The sequence below is a fragment of the Eptatretus burgeri genome, chromosome 12, assembly GCF_056783735.1.
Source record: "Eptatretus burgeri isolate ZD-2024b chromosome 12, Ebu_testis_v1, whole genome shotgun sequence".
In the NCBI taxonomy this organism is placed as follows: domain Eukaryota; kingdom Metazoa; phylum Chordata; class Myxini; order Myxiniformes; family Myxinidae; genus Eptatretus; species Eptatretus burgeri.
In genome coordinates this window covers 2,298,797-2,321,207 of record NC_140972.1, presented here as the reverse complement: position 1 = coordinate 2,321,207, position 22,411 = coordinate 2,298,797, and the positions used below count along the sequence as shown (strand labels likewise).

The 22,411-nt window shown below is 44.4% G+C and overlaps 1 pseudogene across 1 annotated transcript in view; it reads left to right on the top strand.

The window, feature by feature from the left end:
* The window catches only part of LOC147014983 (uncharacterized), a 66,123-nt pseudogene extending 64,390 nt beyond the window's left edge, over positions 1–1,733 (top strand). The window contains exon 3 of the transcript XR_015050182.1: positions 301–1,733. The product of XR_015050182.1 is annotated as an uncharacterized LOC147014983 (transcript). The remainder of the gene's footprint in view (positions 1–300) is intronic.
* Positions 1,734–22,411: the final 20,678 nt, after the last annotated feature.

Below are 22,411 nucleotides of genomic sequence, written 5' to 3'. Positions count from 1 at the left end.
AGGAGCCCATCCAATAATATTAACCCTTTCATTGCTAAGTACACATTCAATTTTTTTGATATTGGTAGTACTCATTATTTCCATCTCTGATGCTACTTTTATTGTTAATTTGTATTTTGTTATGTTAATTTGTATTTTATTACATCTAGGATGTTATTCCTGTTGTATAGGTCTTGATGAGTAATAATAAGTCAATATTTAGAATAACTATGAGAAGTAAATGATAGAACAGGGGTTCCACATGGTTGTGAGAAATTGAAAGTGAAACTGTTTTTTTTGTTGTTTTTTTTTTTTTTGCAGGCTATCAGAAAATGGAAGTAGACTGGAACCGCTGCATTATTTGCCAGAAGATTGCCGAAGAACCTCTTAGGTGCCCATTACAAAGCCCCGATGCAAGCAGTGACACGGCAGTGAGACCTTATCAGACATTTCTCGACAATGTCAAGCTAAGCAGTTCAGAGAGATTGGCATGCTACCAACAGAACTTTTCTTTGGACAGGAAGAAACTGCTGATTGTTTCGCTACTCATTCTGCTTCTTGGCACAAATCCTGCAACCTTAAATACAATAATACAAAATTATCCAAAGCCAGAAAGAAGAGGGAGGCTAACCCAGAACCTGATGAACAACGTCTGAGAAAGCGGCAAGCAGTTGATGTTCAATTAGTCTGTATCTTCTGTGAGAAAGGTTGTGAAGCTGGTGACTTACGTCAGGTATTAACTTTTGAAGCAAACAACAATATCAAACGAATGGCGACGGAACTTAAAGATAGTGTACTTGTCTCAAGAAAAACCGGTGGTGATCTCATAGCCATTGAAGCAAAATATCACCTCAACTGCCTCGTCAATTTGAGAAATAGATATCGGTCTCAACTGCGAAAACAGAATAGAGAGCTAGAGGATTTAAATGAGAAGGTCAATGAGAGTTGTGTATTTGTGGAAGTGACTAGTTACATAGAAAAAGCAGTTAACCATGGAACCCTTCTCTTCAAGCTATCCAAACTTCATACTTTGTACCTGGAAAGATTGAAGGACTTTGGCATTGTTTAAACTGTGAATAAAACAAGACTAAAAGATCAGCTGCTGAAACATTTCACTGAAGATCAACAGCAACAAGATGGAAGAAACACCATGCTTATCTTAAAAAAATGGAATGGTGAATATGCTACGAGAAGCCCTGAAGAAGAGAGATTTCTCAGATTATGCTTTTGTGCTCGCAAAGGCAGCAAAAATAATCCGAGATGACATTTTCAACCAACAGCCATTCCACTTTGAAGGAAGTTTTCATCCCAAGTGTCAAAAAGACTCGATACCTTCGAGCCTGAAATCATTCATTTCTCAGGTGTTCAATGGTACTAACCTGAAGAATCAAGATAAGCAAGACTCACAAGCCTATCTCACCATAGGACAAGTTATTGTGTACAACACTAAGAAAAGGTCAACACAGTCAGATGTTAGTTGCCTGTCGGGAATTAATTCGATATTCTTGTTAAACGGACTGTACTCGCTGTAAATGTGGACAGGCTAACCTTGACTGCTCTCCTTTGTGCAAATGCAATTGTCAGAAATCAATACAACAAATTGATTTGCACATTTTTGGTATGTGAATTCTGTGACTATCTCACACTGATATTGTGTTAGTATATTTTGTGCCTAACCGCTTCTCTGCTCTCAGCTCTCAGGCTTGTATATCTGTGGCTTGGTACAAGAAGGGCCTATGTGCATTTTTTCCATTTTGGGGTTTATTCCCTAAAGGTACTTAGTTTCAGATATATATATATATATATATATATATATACATATATATATATATATATATATATATATATATATACATATATATATACATACATACATATAATTTATGGCAGAATAAAACAGACATTGGCCTCATGAATAGCTTACTGCTGCACAATACACCTTATGCATTCTAGCACCAGAAAATATAACTAAAACTAAGTACTTTTTAGGGAATAAACCCAAAAATGGAAAAAATGCACATCGGCCCTTCTTGTACCAAGCCCCAGATATATATATATATATATATATATATATATATATATATATATATATATATATATATATATATATATATATATATATATATATATATATATATATATATATATATATATATATATATATATATATATATATATATATATAGTCAACCCCCACTTCATCGCGGTTCACCTATCGTGCCCCCGGTTCATCGCAGGTTTTCTCTTGGAACGTAACTAATTTTTTCTGCAGATTCCCCCGGTACATCGCGGTAATAATATAGAAAATGTAAATTATTTAAGCAATAAATTATAACGCGTGGTGCTCGACCAGTCACACAACGCACGAGACAACGTTTCAATTGTGAACTTCGAATATTTTCTACGTTTTTTTCTCCAAGCCCCACGATGCCGCCCAAATGCCCTGCACCTTCTAAGGCTTCTGGCAAGGAACCGAAGCACCAGAGGAAGGTCCTGGGACGCTCCAGGAGAAGGTTAAGGTAAAGGAGCTCGATGTATGCTTCGGGAAGGAAAAAGGTTTGCCGCCGTTGGACGAGCACTGCTCATACCCAGCACCTCAAAACCGACCAGACCAGACTAGTCGATCTCCGGCACCTCAAACCCAATCACTGCCAAACCGACCAGACCAGACGAGTCGATCTCCGTCACCTCAAACCCAATCACTGCCAAACCGACCAGACCAGACTAGTCGATTTCTTTGGGGAGGCATCAATTCATCGCGGATTTTCACTTAGCGCGGGGAGGTTTGGAACGTAACCCCCACGAGAAACGGGGGATTACTGTATATATATATAATAATATATATATATATATATATATATATATTGTTATGTTTGAGAGGGGGGGGTATGCATTCAAAGGGTAATTTAGGATGTTTAATTAGGTATGCCATGCTGTTCGAGTTTACCAGGATCTCGATGTAATAAGTAGCAATTCAGTGGTGATAAGTTGTCGAGTAAATGTTCATTTCTTCAAGGGGGGAAATGATAATTGTCACGTAATTAGATAGGGACACGGGATAGGGTAAGTGGGTCTGCGTAAACCCCTTTTGGTATTCTCTGGAGACTGGCCGTGACGTCACAGGACAGTGCAGCGGATGGCTCCGCCCCGTGATCACGATTGGCAGAAGGTGACGGCGGTGGGCCAATAAACGGCTCGATTGGAAGTGACGAGGACAGGAGGATAAAAAGGTTCTGTTCGGGGTCGAAAAGGAAGAGGAAGAAGATTACAACCAAAAGATCGGTGTTTTTTTTTTGGTGGGGAGGCTGTTGCGCGGGGAGCATCCTTGTTGTTGTGCTGGTTCGATCGTGTTCTTCATCGTGTCTTGGAGCCTTGCTGAGCCTCGTGCCTCACCTTGGTTGGCTCTGGGGTTCTGCTGACTCGGAGTACGGGGTCGAACGGCGGGCGGACCTGCCTCCCTCTCCTGCTCGCAACTTGGTGCCAGAACTGGTTCCCTGGCGGCTGTGAGCGGACTTGGGCCAAGACCAGGAGGTCGACAGCACCACGGTTTCTCCTGCCCCCCTGACGAGAGCAAGGCCAGCTCGTCCGACGCCGATCCAGGGACAGTTGCGTCCACACCACGGTCCAGCCTGACCACCAGAAATAGCTGCGTTGTGTGTGTGTGTGTGTGTGTGTGTGTGTGTGTGTGTGTGTGTGTGTGTGTGTGTGTGTGTGTGTGTGTGTGTGTGTGTGTGTGTGTGTGTGTGTGTGTGTGTGTGTGTGTGTGTGTGTGTGTGTGTGTGTGTGTGTGTGCTTGGCGCCTTAGAGGGATTGAGAACTGTATATTCATTGGAATTGTCTGTGTTTTTCCCCACGCCCGATCCCACACCATCCCGTCGAATCGCCCCGGATCCCTCTTCTTGCCGAGTCTTGTTATTTCTGGTAATAATAAAAACAAATAAACATCATCAACTCAGTAAAAAGTGACTCGTACCACCTTCCTCGTCCCGTTTGCGGTAGAGCGATTAGAACCGCCATGTTGGGGTTATAAATAAATAAACCGCCTCCATCGTTTCGGCTCATTCTACGTTGTCGGGACTGTTCAAGTCCCGTGGACGTCACAATATATATATATATATATATATATATATATATATATATATATATATATATATATATATATATATATATATATATATATATATACATATATATATATTGTTGCGGATTTCGCGCCCGCCGGCGTGCGAGCGGCCACGTAACTCGCATCGCGGCACGCCGCCCACCGGACGGTCAATCCAGTCGTGCCCCTCTCGGACTAACGCCGGGAACCAGTCACGGGTGGACGTTTCGGTCTCACCGCGATCGAGCCAATCAGCCCCTGCGTGGGATAGGGTTGCTCGCCAAATTCGACCTACCTAAGTACCCACGCGGAGGGTAGACCGGGCGATCGCACCTCGCCGCAGGTCGACTTCGGACACGGGCCACTTAAGCGACCCGTTCCGTACTATCGGGATAACCGAGCGGTGTTATCGTCGACCTCGATTCGATTAATTATCGGGCGTATTCAGCCCACTACCAACCCTTTACGTGAAGCAAGATGAGGGTTCAATGGGGAAAAGACGAAGCGAAGCGGGAGAACAGTTCAACAATAAAGCACATTTATTCGCGGCACACGGGAAGCACACAAATACAATTCCACCAAATGCACACAAAAAAAAGAAAACACAATTCCATTTACACAAAAAGCAAATATAAAAGCGAAGACAATGCAGAGCTAATACCGACTACCGAGCACACGGCAACACTTATACAATTCTACTTCACAGACGGCGCCGACAACACATACCCAAAACCAACGAAAGAAACACCCTCAAGGATGAGGCGGGCCTGAGGCCGAGACCGGGTCGCGCCTCACCCGTCTGGTGATGAGACGCGGAGTGGCGATGGCGCCTCCTCCCCGCGGGCCTCGCGGACAGTGCCTGGCAGGGGTGGGAAAGGGGGGCCCCTTGGTCGCACTATCTCAGCGCGGGGGGGAAACAGGAGGGGGTTGCTGATGCTCGGGGTATAGAGGATCTTTATTATCCCTGGTGTGCGTCTCCACCTCGGCCAGGTCGCGCTGCCGGCCTCCCTCGGGCGTGCAGCTCCCGGCACCGACGCGAGCACCACCTCGTCTGCCTTCGCCGCTGCCGCCTCTCCGCCTCTGGACTCTCTGACTCTGGACTCCTCTTTGGGCTCTCCTCGTTGGACTCTCCGATCGACTCTCCGATCGACTCTCCCCTTCGCGACTCTCTTCAGCTTCTCCAGCTACTGCAGGCTTCGGGCTCCAGACTTCCACACGGCTCTGACTGACGAACACGGTCCTTTTATCCCCCCATAGCTTCGCCTTTGACCCCCTCCCTTTGACCTTTCACCTCGCTCCCCATTGGCCCGAGAAAAAGTGGGCGTGAAGGCTTCTTGATCCACAAATTTGCATATATCGATCGTCCTGGAGGCGGGGCCAAATCGTCCCTCGCTCACCGATTGGACGGCAAAAAGTGGGCGTGTGTCGTTTTTGATCCGTTTTTGAAGCACAAAATCCGTGATTTTGTACACGCTGTTCGACGCGCGCTCTGCACGAATCCAACACCGGTACCCACAGCGGGGCAAGAACGGTGGCGATGCTTCGGTTGCGAGGTGTGACGTGAAGGTCGTGGCGGTTGTGGTGAAGCGGTGGTTGTGGTCGTTGGTTGATGTTGTGGTTGTGATCATGGCGGTTGGTCCAAAATAAAGATAGTAGAAGAAAAACGGCTATCCTGAAGAGTCGCAGCTCGCATAAATGACATGTATTCCCACTAGACAACGGGTTTGGGCCTAACTACACATATACTTGCCGAGATACCTCACCTAAGGGACCTGAATGGTGGTTTGCGAATTTGGTAACCACAACACTACCCCCTCCCCTTTTTACAGACTCGTCCCGAGTCGTCAAATTTTCGTGTGCCATCATGTGTAGTTTTCCCCTAGTACATTTTACCTACGGATCCCTGAGTGCGACATTCATGGTATTCGTGTCCCCAAAATAAATAACCTGAGGGCTGCGTAACTATCTAAACAAACTCACTCACACGGACGACTTAAATAAAATTGCCGGCGCTAAGACATACATGCCGGGGGGGCGCACTCATATTTACAGTACATCTTAACCTTAACTTACAAATTTTACACTAAACCATGGCCCAGGATCATTGAACTCTGCAAAAAGAAAGCAGTTAGCAGGGAGCCAGGCTGCCCGCATGCAGTCTCTGGCTCAAACAATGCAGGTGACAGGGAACGTGGCTGGCTGCTCACACGCAGTCCAAGGCCTTCCCTTTTGAACTGAACTCAGTGAACCACAACGGTGCTTGGGCTGCACAACGCAGTCTCCGTGCCAGCTCAAGTGGCACACGCAATGAGCACAACGAATGGATGGGTGAACACAAACACGGTGCACGGGCCGCCACTGCAGGCCCGTGTTGTAGCTGCCAACAGGGCAGTTCTTGCAACTTGCAAACTGTTGCCTTGATCCTGGCGCACATGGCAATGAACAGGGGGGGGGCAAAGCAAAAATTGAACGGGGCTGGTGAACAGGGGCAGTGGGCATGGCATGGCAAAGGCAGCAGGCAAACACAGCCCGCAGAAGAAGGCCGCTGCAGGCAAACACAGCCGGCAGACGAATTGGCCGGCACAGGCCTTGACGCAAAACACGACCAGCCGATGGCACAGGCCTTGCAGCACAGCAGCTGCAGACGATCCAGCCGGCACAGACCTTGCAGCAAAATAACAGCTGCCGATGAAGTTGGCCGGCCTCCGCCTTGAAGCAAAACACGGCCAGCCGATGAAGTTGGCCAGCCTTTACCGTTCAATGGAGGTTGGTGGAGGGAGTGCGGTGGTGCTGGCCACTTGGAAGGCGGGCTCGGACCTACCTACCTGTCTCCCTCCCAACCTATCGCCTTTGCCTGTCACTGTACATACCCACTCCCTTAATTTGTCAAACCCCAATTTAGCCCCAACTTATTTTTTTATTGTTTTTATTTTTACTTCCCCACTATAAATCGTCCCCTAACCCCCTTTATCGTCCTTGTTCGGCTAACCTATTCTGTCACCTAGCCTACTCCCAACCCCTACGTTCCCTTCCCAGAGGGGAACAAGGGAGAGCTAACGTCCTGTGTCGAGGCCCAACTCAAGCCTCAGAATGGCCTCCCCAGAGTTCGGCGATCTATACACCAAGTGGGTCCAGCGGCCCACAACGACAGCGAGGGGATGGATGGTGCGGAGGGGTACATCTCCTAATCTACCCTAACCATTTAACTGTTAAACTACCCCGGGGCTTTCAACAAGCGCTTCTCGCTTAAACTATTGGTTCTAACAACCCAGATTCCCGTCGCCTGTGTTGGTGTCCTCACAATTTCGGGCTCGCCCCCCAATTTTCTCTCCGTGCCCTCACACGGTCTCCTGGCTGGGACACGTGGCTCTCTCTGGCAGGCACGACCCTCTGCCGAATCTCCCGCTATGGCACCCCCGGGCACTACACTGCCTCCGAGCCTACCAGCTCCCTAACCCCGGGAGTGCCCCCATGGCACCTCCCTGAAACGCACACGTGGCAGGCCGGCCTCCCGGGCCCCTTTCCGAGGGTCACCCGTGCCCACAACACTGCCCACGCGGCTGATGGCGCCCCGGGCCCCCGCACCAAGCAGGCGCACCCGTGCCCACTACTCTATCCCGGCCCCCCATGGGCCCATGGCCTACCGCGGCCGACTAGCCTGGTGCCCGGGGTACCCACTCAGCGATACTCACCTTTCGCAGCCACGCTCCCAAGCCCGTCAACAGGGCTCCTGCACCCCTCCAAATGGGTCTCGAGCCTACTTTCCCACCAACAGCAAAACGACCTCCATTTTTCAATTTGACTAACCCAACTAACTCAATCTACACTGACCCCGGGGTCCCTTGGGCGGGAGTCACTCCTCCCCCCAATCACTCATCGCACCATGCATTCCCCATTCACTCACCAACTCTTCAACACACACACCGCTGAACTCTGCCATCCTCCTAACTACATCCCCTAACTAACTCGTGCTCCCACGTCGTCCCTTAAACTATGGCACGTCCCTTTTAACACTACGTAGCTAAACTACGTCCCCTCTACACATCCACAAGTCTGTCTCTGTCTCCAAATCATCAAAAATCATTTCCCATTTTCCCATCCTAAATCTGGCTACAATCCCTCTAACTAATCCATTCCACGGACTCCATGAGGACTTACCCCTGCCCCATGGAGTCGGTCTAACTAAGCTAACCCTTCCCCCTAACTAGTTTTCATCCTGTGCCCAGGTCAAGGGGGTCTTCCACCCCTTGCCCAGGAATCCTGTACACCCGAAAGTGAGGCTTGCCTTTCCTTTTTTTTTCATGCGCAGCACCTGCGCGGCAACTCAGAGCTCGCGCACTTTGCACCTGCCCGTGACGTCATGCAGCTGCACGTGTTCCTCGTCCCTCCTTGGACGGGACCATCCGGCAGAGATACCCCTCCTGCCGGATTCCAACCACACGTGCAGCCATGACGTCACCGTGCGCAAAAAAAAAACACAAGCCCCACGTCTCGAGGGGTTCCCCACGCGAACACATGTGCTTTGCCCGTTGGAGCTGAACACACACGATCGCGTGGAGAACCCGTCCGGTCCAAATCCATTTACCTGCCTAAACTTTGTCCGTCCGCGGGATCGGCAAATCCACCGCTGGCGTTTCCGGACCGGGACTTCACTCTCGCAAGCGAGCACGTGGTGGTCTCGTGCGTTGCACAGCACGAACCGCGTGCTCACTGCTGGGTGAACCCGGCACGGTCCTCGAAACAACTACAGCCGCTACTCGGCTTTCGTTTCTCCCATGTCGCCGTCTCCGTCTCCATTCCACACACGCATACCTGCGTGTTACGACGCACACAGTCCACACCATCACATTCACACCGGGAGATGCGGCTGCGTGCTCCCGCATGCCAACCGACATCTCCCTCACATACCGCTCTCTCACACACACGGTCTCCCTTGCACACAGCGACCTTGCACACGGCCGTTCACTCACGCGTGCGGGGGCACTCACCCGCGGTGCCTCACTCGCACTCCGTGCCTCATCCACACACGCGGGGGCACACACCCGCGGTGCCTCACTCACACACACGGCGACACTCACACACGGTGCCTCATCCACACATGGCGTGCTGGGAAGCACGTACTCCGGCACCATTGCCACCACACCACTCACACACGGGGTCGCTTCCACACACGGGGCCGCACTCACCCGCGGTCCCTCATCCACACACGCGGGGGCACTCACCCGCGGTTCCTCATCCACACACGGCGTGCTGGGAAGCACGTACTCTGGCACCATCGCCACCACACCACTCACACACGGGGTCGCCTCCACACACAGGGACGCACTCACACCTTGCACCACACACACAGGGACAACCACACTGGGGATTCGAGTCCCCACAAGGGTCTCCGGGGCCTCTATACCCCCCAAGCTCTCCAAGCACCCGTTCGCAGCACTCCTCCCCTCAACCTCGCAAAGCACGACCGAACTCACCTGGTCGTGACTCTCCTCAAGGGGGCATACTCTCTCCCCTCGTTCCTGGAGGAGGCCATCCAGGTGCTCGCACTGGGTCCCTACAGTCCGCCAGCTCACCCCCATTGTCCTCCACTACCTCCGTGTGTGTGTGCGCGTCACTTACCCCGTCTTCATCGTGTTTATTGGTCTCTGCTTCTTTCTGGCGTCTTTCCCTTATCTTTATGTAGGTCAACCTTGCTTTCTCTTTAAGTCGCTCCCGTCCTTCCCTGTTTTTCACTCCTTGCTCTTTCACGATCTCCGCGTACCTCATCCTTGCTCTTCGTATTAATTGTTCTTTTTCTCTCCCTCGCAATTACTTTCACCTCGTCTCTTGTCTCCCGAATTACTTTTTCCTTACCCGCCTCCACCGCGGGCCTGTCAGCCGTTGCACCCCCTTCCAGCTCGTTGCTTCGTTCCGACACGTGGAGTCGCCATTCCGAGTTCCCTGCTAACGGCCTTCATGCCCGCCTGCAGGCATCGGCCCATGTTCTGCGTCTCACCCCGTAGTTCTTTCATTTCTTTTTTCATTTGCTGTGTATTCGCATCCATCGTCGTTTTCACTTCATTCATATTCGCATCCATTTTTTCGATCATTTTCGCATTCATCTTTTCGTTCATTGCCGCCAGCATGGCGCATAGCTGGGCCATGTCGGATGCACTCAGCTGAGCCGTTTCGGCAGGGGTTGGGGAAGGGTCTTGGTGGAGAGGGGGGGGGGGAGGTGTCATACACCGCGGCCGCTGCCGCTCCTACCTCGGGCCCTGGGTTCAGTTGGGCGAGTCCGTGTTCCTGCACAATCAACATTTCCTGCACGGGGATTCCATCCTGGACCATGGACTCTACATTATTACACATATACATTTCTAATACCCCCGGCTCCCGCTCGCCTTGAGACGCCATCTTGCTTCTCGTGAAGGGTTAATTCGCTCGTTCGTAATTTGGAGGGAATCGGGGGTCGCTTCTCTCACCCCTGGACCGAATTCCCGTGAATTTAGCCGGAGACAGGAGAGCCTGTTTTCCTGTTCTCCGATACCAGTGCCGCGAGAAGGGCGATGAATTTGTATCGCACGACCTGACACCAGTGTTGCGGATTTCGCGCCCGCCGGCGTGCTGACGGCCACGTAACTCGAATCGCGGCACGTCGCCCACCGGACGGACAATCCAGTCGTGACCCTCTCGGACTAACGCCGGGAACCAGTCACGGGTGGACCTTTCGGTCTCACCGCGATCGAGCCAATCAGCCCCCGCGTGGGATAGGGTTGCTCGCCAAATTCGACCTACCTAAGTACCCACGCGGAGGGTAGACCGGGCGATCGCACCTCGCCGCAGGTCGACTTCGGACACGGGCCACTTAAGCGACCCGTTCCGTGCTATCAGAATAACCGGCGGTTATCGTCGACTTCGACGGTTCGATTAATTATCGGGTGTATTCAGCCCACTACCAACCCTTTACGTGAAGCAAGATGAGGGTTCAATGGGGGAAAAGACGGCGAAGCGGGAGAACAGTTCAACAATAAAGCACATTTATTCGTGGCACACGGAAGCACACAAATACAATTCCACCAAAAGCACACAAAAAAAAAAGAAACACAATTCCATTTACACAAAAAGCAAATATAAGCGAAGACAATGCAGAGCTAATACCGACTACCGAGCACACGGCAACACTTATACAATTCTACTTCACAGACGGCGCCGACAACACATACCCAAAACCAAGGAAAAGAAACACCCTCAAGGATGAGGCGGGCCTGAGGCCGAGACCGGGTCGCGCCTACCCGTCTGGTGATGAGACGCGGAGCGGCGATGGCGCCTCACTCCGCGGGCCTCGCGGACAGTGCCTGGCAGGGGGTGGGAAAGGGGCCCCCTTGGTCGCACTATCTCAGCGCGGGGGGAAACAGGAGGGGGTTGCTGATGCTCGGGGTATAGAGGATCTTTATTATCCCTGGTGTGCGTCTCCACCTCGGCCAGGTCGCGCTGCCGGCCTCCCTCGGACGTGCAGCTCCCGGCACCGACGCGAGCACCCCCTCGTCTGCCTTCGCCGCTGCCGCCTCTCCGCCTCTGGACTCTCCGACTCTGGACTCCTCTTTGGGCTCTCCTCGTTGGACTCTCCGATCGACTCTCCCCTTCGCGACTCTCTTCAGCTTCTCCAGCTACTGCAGGCTTCGGGCTCCAGACTTCCACACGGCTCTGACTGACGAACACGGTCCTTTTATCCCCCCGTAGCTTCGCCTTTGACCCCCTCCCTTTGACCTTTCACCTCGCTCCCCATTGGCCCGAGAAAAAGTGGGCGTGAAGGCTTCTTGATCCACAAATTTGCATATATCGATCGTCCTGGAGGCGGGGCCAAATCGTCCCTCGCTCACCGATTGGACGGCAAAAAGTGGGCGTGTGTCGTTTTTGATCCGTTTTTGAAGCACAAAATCCGTGATTTTGTACACGCTGTTCGACGCGCGCTCTGCACGAATCCAACACCGGTACCCACAGCGGGGCAAGAACGGTGGCGATGCTACGGTTGCGAGGTGTGACGTGAAGGTCGTGGCGGTTGTGGTGAAGTGGTGGTTGTGGTCGGTGGTTGATGTTGTGGTTGTGATCATGGCGGTTGGTCCAAAATAAAGATAGTAAAAGAAAAACGGCTATCCTGAAGAGTCGCAGCACGCATAAATGACATGTATTCCCACTAGACAACGGGTTTGGGCCTAACTACACATATACTTGCCGAGATACCTCACCTAAGGGACCCGAATGGTGGTTTGCGAATTTGGTAACCACAACAATATATATATATGTAGATCAGGTACATATTCTGACATTGAATGAAGACAAACTTCGCAGCTTTTCACAAGAAATGGTTTGACTGTTAAACTTGGGGTAGATTTTGATAGACGGTAAATTGTGATGTATTACGCAATACCTGTGAATATTTCATCTGGGCTCCGAGCCTAATTTTGAATGGTTTTATATATCAAACATCCATACCAAGTTTGGTGCTTGTATCCGCTTTGTAACGATTGACTCAAAATATGCCGATAAGCCACCAGATTAACCGGGGAATTCACACCCTCGACGGACCTCGAGTGGAACGAGCCGTTACCGTGCCAGAAATGTGTGTAACCTGAACGGAGGTTACCAAGGCCTGTCGGTCCAAATGAACAATTTACTGCCTCGCTATTTCTCAATACATACCATGCTAAGCCAATGAGAGAAACACAGAAACGAGCTGGAACATTCAACAAAAGGGGTATTTATTTACAATGGGGAAGGGGAGCACGGAAGAAGGCAGAGTTAACCGAAAAAGCAATACAAATAATGTACAACAAAAAGCACTTAACAATTCTACTTATCAGACGGGCCCACACACAGGCACACACACCCCCAAAATAAATGGTGGCCACGGCTTTTATTGATACCCCCAGTTCGGAGGGAAGGTGAGCTGGAGGGAAGAGCCTGGCTTCGACCTTCCCGCTTTGTGCGGTTACACCGACTTTGAAACCACTGGTGGGACTCGAACCCATGACCCGAAGTCCACGGCCCTCGTCCCTGGCTGCTCGGCCGCCGCACTGTGCGGTCACCACCACCACGGTGAGCCACCACAAAGGACCGTAGACCGCAATCGCCATGATCCCGCAGAACCCTCGTCGACCACCACTCTGCCGTTGCCACGATCACCCGGTCTCCATCCTCTCCTCTTTCTTTTCTCCCTTCCGGTCCAAGCGATTTCTTTTCTTGGCACGCTCGCCTCCCATTGGCTGGGGCGCGCGTGCGATGCTTGGTCTTGGTTCATTGGGCAGAGGAAAACATTCCATGCCCTTTTTTGGAGCGGAGCTTCGAGCCGAAGCGATGGAAGCCCCGTGCCCGTCTGCGCTCAGCACGCATGCGCGTGAGGAAGGCCGATGGTGGCAGGAGTGAAGGAGCGATATTGTTGTCATTGTTGTGGTTGCTGTTTAAAATGTAAAAATCCTAACTAAAAAATAACTCACAGCACATGTAATTAATCACCCAATAAACATAGGACAGGACCCAAACTAGAAACACATACTTACCGATATAGCTGATCTATAGGACCTGACTGTTGTGTGCAGTAAGGTCTCCAAATCCGCAACAATACATTCACTGCTAGACCTCGTGCTCTGTCCCCCAGAGGGACAGTCTATCCATAGCATCTGCCAGATCTGTGTATTTCTTTTCGGAGGTTTCGTGAGGTGCTCTGCAGGGAATCAAAGCAAATCTTATTTAAAAAATCGGACGTTTTAAAATAAAGTTTTAATGCTTGGATGGACCCCGAACCAATGTTCCACGTGACACGTGCCCAGATGAGCAGGTAACAGCTTAAGCCACTTGCCGAGCATCCATTGTCAATAGCGCTACCGTGCTCGGTCATTCTGAGCAAATTGTTCGCTCACTGCAGATGCTTTAGCCACGTCACCTCATTCAGAGCGAGTGGTTCCTGCTCAGTCACCCTGAGCGAGTGGTTCCTGCTCCGTCACCCTGAGCGAGTGGTTCCTGCTCCGTCACCCTGAGCGAGTGGTTCGTGCTCCGTCACTCTGAGCGAGTGGTTCCTGCTCCGTCATGTTGAGCAAGTTGTGAAATAACACCTGATTTCCAAGATGTTTGCAGTGCTAACGTGTTTTCTCAATTATCGAGCCAAATTTTTTTCCCACCCATCACACGCATCTGTTTATCAAGAATAATCCATCCATCCATTGGGACCATACTCTGTGCAGAGTGTTGGTAGTAGATGATAAATGGGGCTTCTGCGACTTCCATTGAAATGAATTTGGAAAAAGGGAAAAACTTTCTGACTCAAGCCTCAAAAACCCAAAATAGGAGACTGATTTTCTCCCCACCTATCCCCTTCCATCCCATACAAGCAAATGTAAAATTGAGACTGATTTTCTCCCCCTCCTATACAAGCAAATGTAAAGTTGAGAGTGATTTTCTCCCCACCTATCCCCTTCCCTCCCATACAAGTCAATGTAAAATTGAGACTGATTTTCTCCCCACCTATCCCCTTCCCTCCCATACAAGCCAATGTAAGATTGAGCCACGAGCACACCGTCTCTCCAACGATGGTCCAGACAACCACTTCTTTTCTCTTCAGCTGGGAGGGATCTCTTTTCTTTCCACTCGCCTCCTCATTGGGCGGTTCCGTCACACGATTCCCTGGCCGTCCTCCATTGGACAGGCCCACGGTAGGCGGGGCAACTCCCGCTCCTCTGGGCGGAGTCCCGAGCGGAGGTGTTTGTGGCTCCGCCCACCTTCTCACCTCTGGGCCATGTGCGTAATGGCGATTGTGAAGAGTCAGAAATGGGAGGGTGAGACACCCGCTCTTTGCTGATTGGCTAAAGAGGGGCGCCATGCCTATACTAGACTCTGCCCACACGTGCGCTTGCTGGCGAGCGCGCGAAGGATGCAGCAGAGTGTTGTCGTGTGGAAGTGAAGATGGCGTTGTTGTCATTGTTATAAGTGTAAAAATCCTATCTATAAAATTACTTTGCAGTGCATGTACACTTAATTACCCACTAAACAAGGGAAAGGGAGCTATCTATCCCCATTTACTTATCGAAATAACTGAGCTATGGGGACCTGAATGTTGAATGGAGTAAGCTTCAAGATCCGTAACAATATAACAATGACACATTATCCTTATACTTTGATTTTAAATTATTATAGTAATAGTCATACATTAACGACTTTGACAAGTCAGGAATTGATGTTCCTATATAAATAGGTTTATCCATTTCAATACTGTCTTTTGTCAAATGAATAGCATAAAAAGTTCTCTGAAAACACCTCCGTTCGCTCAAAACTTGGTCTATTAATTAACTTTGAAGCCTGTTTCCAAGATGTAGCAAGTCTTATGTTTTGTCGATTCCTAACATTTTCCATAGTCTTTCCAAATACAGCATTATTCATTAATTTATAAAAGTCCTTCTCAAAATCTGTTTTTGCTTCTGTTCTCCTTCTTGTATTAAAATCAATATACTTCTTTAACCAATGACTTTGTTTAAATTTCAAAATCCGATGAATTTTTCTCACTCTCAACCCAGCAGATAAATATTGTCTCAAGTTCCTTTGATGCAAAACATAACTTTCTTTATCATTTAATGTAGTAAGTAGTTTTTCTGGAGATTTACCTTTTAGATTCAATGACTCTTGGTAATCACTTAACCATTCTTTTCTTGGACTTTCTTTATCAGGGGCAAAAGGTAGGTCTTTATGTTTGTTATGAAGTTCTTCTGGATGTTTTAAATCAGCCTCAAAATAATATCCAACTTCAGCTTCATCCAATTCTTTTTGAGAGGAGACAACAATGTCTTGCAAAACTTTTTCATAATGTTTTTCTTCAACCCATTTAAGTTTTCCATCAGGTAATGATTGAGACATAGCCCACCCATACAAATTGTTCGCATCATAATACATCAGGTAAGTGTTGTCCTCATTCTTATTATAATCAGGAAGATATTTGTTATTTGCTTTAGCATATCTCTTGGAACATACTTGAGACATTCCTCCTCTTTTAGCCTTCTCTATCATTAACTGCATATCTATATCACTGATTAATTCCAAATTCTGTTTTGTCATTTTTAACATGGCACTCCAAGGCAAACCCGGGGCCGTGTAATAGTGAGTGGGGTCTAAGCCATAAGAATTTTTATTATGACAGACTGTTCTAAAAGGTTCAAACACATCAGCCAATAACAATACATCAGTTTTAAGATACAAATCATGATATTCTCCAAGATTCTTTATAGTAAACTTCCCCCAAACCTTTTTAGCTTGTGTATAATCTCTATCGAAATATGAGTTTTATTCAACTTGCTATAGAAACTTTCCCTTGAAGGAAATTGTGTTTCTTTAAACTTCTCAAATGAATCCATGTAGTCATACGGATATATTCCCTTTTGTGATAAGAGATCAATCTCTTCTTGATTTGAGAAATGTGATTTAAGATTTGGTAAGTTTTTAATATTTGATGCTAAGTTAGATAATGGACTTGCCATAAACTTGTATGTGTCAAGAAATCTGATATGGGTTATGGGGGATGTATGAATTGTTTTTGTGAATGAGATGTATTTTTGATCTGTGTTAGGAATGGCAGAAATATCTCCAGATGTCTTTGAAAGTTCATTTATAAATAGATGTGTGTCTTCGTGAGCATTGTTGTGAATAAAGACAGGAATAAAGTTTGGGGGCTTGTAATTAAGATGACAATGGGAATGAGCTGGACCTCTATATTTTCCAGTAAGATGACAATGATCCCTAACTTTGACCTCTCCCTCAATTTTCTCCTCACAAATATGACAGATACTGTTCTTTCTCAATTCCTTTTTCTCTCCCTTTGTTAATGACATTGGTTTATAGGTTTTAATCATTATTTCTCTTAGTCTTATAGTCTTTTTCCAATCCTCTTCCAAACTCCTCTGAGGCATCTTCTCCTCTATAAAGTTCTAACTTGTTGTATTCATCACCAACAGATGATTTGATATAATAACAGAAACCACAAGGAGTTCATATTTATTTGTATATGATTTATTTGGATTTGGGAAAACAGTATCTTTCTTTTTAAGGATACTTTCAAAATCAGCATATATCACAAACGGATGTTTTATAGATTTGTTAAAATCTTTGAATGATGTGTTTGAACCTGCTTTTGGTAAATTGATTACGGTTGATTTATAATTACGACAATATTTTGAATGTTGATTTAATCGTTCTTTTGTGTGAAAGGAGTTGAGACATCTCTTACAATGATATGTTTTACATTTTCTCTTGTATGTTGTGATTTGGTTAATCTTGATAAAAGCATAATGTGATTTTTTCCTTTGAAGTAAAGTAGAGAAGGTCAATGTTTGTTTCATCATTTTTATAGTTGTTTGAAATTTCTTATATCTGAACTTTGTTTGTATCCGTTAATCCATATACATTAACAGATAGATTATTCATTTTCTCAAATTTAGGAATATCTCTCAATGACATTGGAAACTTTTAATGTTTAGCATTTAATGTATTTTCGTATTTCTTATAATGTTCAACCCTTTCAGGTTTCCATTGTGGAGGATATAAGTGAGCAAGAACAGACCATAGAAAACATTTGTTATCTTTGTTTTGAATATTAACAACCGCTTTCTTAAGTTTTATCTCTTTTGGTAAATCAATATAAGAAGAAGCTTGAAGAGGATCTGATTTTAAGATGTGTATATCTAAAAAGATTATTTTTGTAATAACAAATCCACTACCTACTACAGTGTTATCAACATCTTGTTCTTGTCTCTGGAGTTCATCGTAAACATCACATCTTACAAAATCTTGAATTGATGAGATAAAGTGAGGGGTTGTCCTCATATAGGGAGTAGTTTCATCACCTTCTCTTACCATATTCAATTTTACTCCCATATTAAACTTAAAAGTTTTCATTTCACTGAATGTGTTTTTAATTATAGTTTTAATACTTTGTTTAACCATATCAGATGGTTAAACTATTTCATGATTGAAGCTTCCATGATTGAAGCTTCCATGATTGAAGATGGTCCAGGGTCTTGAAAGTGAAACAATCTTATTTTTATATGCCCTTTAAATGTCCCATCAGTGTTTTCAATGGAGAATTTAGCTTCCCTTTCTTCATCGTTCTTGTGTTTGCGTGATTGAAGGTGTTCATTATAATTTTTTAAAAAAGAATATCATTATCACATCTATCACAATGTTTTGTTTCTTGGTCAAGTGGAGATATTTTTCTGAAAAGATTGAATGTGTGTTTGTTGGTTTGAAGGTGTTTTTTTTATAACATTTATATTCATGATTACAAACATCGCAGTATGTTGTATTCACCATATTTATAAAACAAAACTTTGCTTAAAATATAATTTTCTTGATGAAAATTCCATTTAATTTATAGGGGAATCTGTGCTTTAAACCATTTTATCCTCCAACTTTTTTCACTTAATAAATTCAATGTATCATGACATAAAAGACAAGTTTCAATCAAGCTCTTCATTTGTAAAAGATACTGAGAAATATATCAAGGATGTAAAATTGAATAAAGATAAATATAACAACTATTTGATAAAAACAATAATGGTGAATAATATGAGTTCTTCAATTTCCTTCAGTGCAAGGGCTTTTAGTGTATCTGGAAGAACATCAATTAAAGTAGCTCCAACAAAAGTTTCTCCTCTCCTGGCAATATATTCAAAACTAGAAAAAGCAATGAAACAAGAAAAACGTTATGGATGAAGCTTTCGAAAGAAAAGATAAAACCATCTTTAATATGCAAGGAGAAATTTGTATTTTTTTCAACAACCCTAAAGATGTAAATCCTGATGAAATATAGGATGTTAACATATCAGGTGAAATGACATTTTGTTCAATAGTAGTTAAGGACCATTTTAAAATTACCTTTAATATAAAAAATGTAGTAGTTGAATCTGTAAATGAAAAAAAGTATATAGATATAGATGGTCATGTTTTTTTCTACTTATGAAATATGAGTCATTATTCAACTGAAGATTTTGAAGATTATGAGAGTGATGATAGTGTCTCTGTTGGAACAGAAGACAGTTATGATACCGAGAGAGATACCGAGACAAAACAACCAGCAATGTTCAAACGATAGTTATGAAAGTAGTTTCACAGATGATTGTGAAAGCACCAATGAAAGTACCGTAGATGATACTGAAGATGAATTTTATTTAGAGTAAAGTTTTACTTTATAAATATGAATAGTTTTCTAGATTTTGAGCCTCTTGAATTTCCTGATTCTCCACATGACAAATTTGAGAATTGTCCTGCGTGTGAAAGACGGGGATGAAACTATAAATGGGGATGAAATAAAAATTTTATATATATATATATATATATATATATATATATATATATATATATATATATATATATATATATATATATATATATATATATATATATATATATATGTGTATATATATATATATATATATATAAAAAAGTCAAAAGCCTATAAACAATGAATGTTCTATGATTCGCTTCTAATTAATGATATTACAAAATCTAAAAAGGAATATAATTCTTTGAGATTTACACCAAAACTGAATTACTTTACAAGATTGATTCGAGAAATGAATGTAAAGTCTTCTTCTTCTTCTTTCGGCTGCTCCCGTTAGGGGTCGCCACAGCGGATCATCCATTATGATCCGCATAGTGATTTGGCACATGTTTTACGCCGGATGCCCTTCCTGACGCAACCCTGGTCGCGTCTTACGACACAGGGATATGGTACACCTCTTTTAACCGGGGTATACACCGGCCCAGTATACTGGTACTCATTTCGCCGACCTCGGAAGGATGACAGGCTGAGTCAACCCCCTGGTGTATTAATTCAGTGGCTCAACGGAGCTTGAACTCAGGACCTCTTGGATCCCAAGCCGCTGCCCTAACCACTGCGCCAACACCAGGCTCGAGAAATGAATGTAAAGTATGAAGGTGATAATACACCTTTTCTTACAAGAGAAGAGACTGAACAAATGACTACCATGTTTTGTGGATTGATGATTTATATTATTAACGATTGTCATTTTCAGGGAAATATCAACACAAGATATTGGATTAATAAAATAATGGATTATCTTGAAATTAAACCTGAATTTAGGATAAAACATAGTTTCTAAAAAAGCCAATGAAAAATTAAATAACCTGTTTTACAAATATTTAAATGAATGATTTTTTTACCCATTTGGGAAAATAAGATAAAATTTAACAACCATAAAAATCTTCCAAATTCATTGAGGTGTCTCATAGTTGGTTCAAGCGGGTGTGGAAAAACCTGCTTACTTTTAAAGATGCTCCTCACTCCCAACTTTTTGGATTATGATTATTTAATAATTTTCACAAAGTCGAGTTTTCAACCTGAGTATCAACTACTCTCTCAAGGTTTTAATGCTGGTCTTCAAAAAGAAGATATAATCGGTTAATTTGAACTTCAAAACAAACTAAATGATAACAACATTGAAGATATAATGCAACTATTTTGTGATATACAGAGATATAACAAGAAATCAAAACCGATAACTTGTATTCTTAGTGATAATACGGCTGATATTCCTTCTCCTCAAGATTTGGATAACTCAAAAAAGAACCTTGTTATCTTTGATGATTGTGTTCATGAGAAAAATCAAATGGTCATGGATAGCTGCTACACAAGAGGGAGACATTCTTGTACTTGTATTTCTCTTAGTCAATCATACTTTCAACTCCCTCGTCGCTCAATAAGAAACTATGCTAATACTTTTATTTTATTCAAGTTAAATTCAATAAATATAAACAATTTTTGGAAAGACAATTGTTCTTCATTATGTAGTAAAAAGGAATTTGGGGATTATATGAAGCACACGACTAAAAAATATAAATATATTGTTGTGAAACAAGATGAGATATTAAGGGATATACATTTTATTTTATTTTATAAACAATTACATATATAAATGACAACTCTTATTATAAATTGTTTGGGTAAATCTGCTTTTGGAAAAAACTTTCATAAACCAAGGTTCTTGTATTGTACAAATGAAAATATTGTAAATTTGCTTAAAAAGCACCATGTAGTTCGTATTGTATCAACAACAAGTAGAGCAATAAGACCTGCAGAAGTAGAAGGTGAAGATTATTACTATATTTCAGAAGAGGAACATATGCGATTGAGGAACGAAGGCCAAATATTTGAGGAGGTTTCTCTTGGAACAACAAAATATTCACATTGTAAGAGTGAGTTAAAGAAACTAAAATCTGGTGGTCTTGGTGTATTAGAAACGAATCCAGAAGGAATGAGACAAATTATGAAACATCTGAGTGGTAATGGGGTTAAGATTTTATGATTCGGTTTTGATGTTGATGAAGAAACTCAACGCAAGCGTATGAAAAGTATAGATACAAGTATTAGTGAAGAAGAAATTACAACTCGTATTAATGTTGATAAAGAATTTGATGAAATATTTAAAGAAAAGGATTTATTTGAACACATCTACTTTAATGATGAAGAAAAGGAAAATTTCCCTGTTGACCTTTATAATTCAGTGAATGATATTTTCTCATAAATAAATGGATGCGAAAGAAAGAGCAAGAAGATTTAAGGAGCGTCAAGAGTTGGTTTCAAAAGATGTAAAACAACAGGAAGACATGAAGAAGAAACGCAGACAGAAACTAACGGGTGAAGAAGCATTTGAAAGAAAACGAGAATTTTTTAAAACCACTTTTAAAAAACTTCCCAAGAAAAAATTATAGATGCTTCCACAGTTCCCACAATAGAATATACTCCTAAAAAAACTTCAAATGTTAAAAGATTTCAGTCAAATGACGGAGGAAGAATTAGAGCATATTGGAGAATTAGAATATGATGATGAAGGGTTATTTCAACAACTGGAAGAGATGAATCAACCCCCTGATTAGATTGTGAAGGCTCTTCAAAACAATGAATATTCAGTGGATTCAAAAACCAAAGGAGGACTCATTCCAACAAAACAACCAGCAATATTTAATCTTGTTCAAGAAAAGGGATTGATATTTAATGATGAATTAAGGTTCTTGAGTTTTGCTCAACCCCTTGTTAAACTAACTCCGAGATTAATGTTTCTTCAAACAAAAGATGGAAAACAAGGTTCAACTGTGAGGGATGAATCAAAGTATTTTGATAAACCATTGGACATGAAAAATATGGATGATGGAGTATATATTGATTTGCTGGACTCTCTTAATTATCGTGCTTGTCTATCTGGTAAAAATAGGAAGAATGAGGAGAAACACATTATTCAGGCTTTAAGTAGGCTTGGTTCAGGTGTTCGTTTTCTTCTAAATGACTCATCACAATTA